This window comes from Penaeus monodon, chromosome 21 (assembly GCF_015228065.2).
Source record: "Penaeus monodon isolate SGIC_2016 chromosome 21, NSTDA_Pmon_1, whole genome shotgun sequence".
Taxonomy (NCBI): Eukaryota; Metazoa; Arthropoda; class Malacostraca; order Decapoda; family Penaeidae; genus Penaeus; species Penaeus monodon.
Window position 1 is genome coordinate 19399043 of NC_051406.1, and position 1441 is coordinate 19400483.

Sequence of the window (1441 nt, forward strand, 5' to 3'; positions counted from 1 at the left end):
ACATTAAATACTGATTGTACTTAGTGCCAGCAGGTAACTCATTCCTGCTGGAGAGACATGTACATACGTGCATGTCTACCAGCATTAGGATATTGTGTTTATGCAAATAGCTTGCATGAGCATAGTCTTTAACGGACATCAGTAACTAGCCTACTTATATGCTATTTTCTCGACTTTGGGAAAAATTTTTTTTCCCTTTTTTTTTATTTTTCAAATCAGCTGAGGTCTATAGAGTCTACAAATGATGTCCTTTGGTAACCAAGCCTTGTAGAACCATCTATTCTGTACAAATAAAATTAAGACAAAACAGAGTGGACCAGGACATGTACTTGACAGGTTAATGAGTTGATGACATGGAATATTAATACATTTTATTTAGAAAATTATAAAGTGATTATTAACTCTTACTTACTAAGCATTGTTTTCAGATTTAGTGAGGGAAACATCATTACCTGAAGACTCACTCCTGATTCAGAAGATGAATTTATTAAAATCAGAAATAACTGCACCATTTTTCTGGTGATACGTCTCCAAATGGGTCTTGTGGAGGAGGGAGACAATTAAGGTAAATATAGACGGCTATTAAATTATTTCATTTTACTAGTGTTAAACCAGTAATCACACAGTACCTCCACACATGCAAGCATCCATCCACCCCTCCACCAAAATCCCAAAGTTGAATGAAGGATCCTGCATGAACAAATAGCAATACAATGAATAGGTCTTTGGCTGTTTGGCGTTCTTCAGTGCTCTTCTCCTTCATTATTTTATTTATAGTCAGCACACGCCACAGCATTAATTATAATACCTTCTAAAATGTTTAGCTTGTACATTGATTGTGTTTCCTTATATACTCTGTGAAAAATGCTGTATACTTATAATTCAGAAAATATCAAACGTTTAAATGCACCTTTAGTGTGAGAGGGAATGTGCTAGTGTACTTTATGTCATAGATATTTGAACCATGAAATGTAGTTTCTTGAGTTATATTCAAATTCCAGGGTTCTTGTACGAGCACCATTTAGTGGGACTCCTGTTACAAACGGCAGGAGGTGAGAAGAAGATCTCCATAAAATGCCTGGCTCCCAATTACCCTTGGTGATTGGTATTTGAAAGGGACGAGTACGAATGAAAGGACTAATCGAATTGGCAATCTCATTGTGCCAAATGATAATTTATTGTAAATTGAGGATTGGGAAAACCACTACTAGACAAAAATGCTTTGAAGAACAACAGTCTAAGGTTGTTATGATGTGGTTATTCTTGGTATCCCACTATAAAATTAGGATGCAAGTCTAGGTTTTAGCTGTTATAGTATAAGTATAATAGAGTATGTGATGAATTATCATGTCAACGAGGTTCTCATCCAAGTTTTATTTGAAATGGCATTAATTTATTATTACTAAAAATACTAAGTAAGATAGTGAGATCTAGATATCTA

At 34.6% G+C, this 1441-nt stretch overlaps 1 pseudogene; it reads left to right on the top strand.

Moving 5' to 3' along the window:
- Positions 1-1441, top strand: part of LOC119586597 — a 17773-nt pseudogene that overhangs the window by 9308 nt on the left and 7024 nt on the right.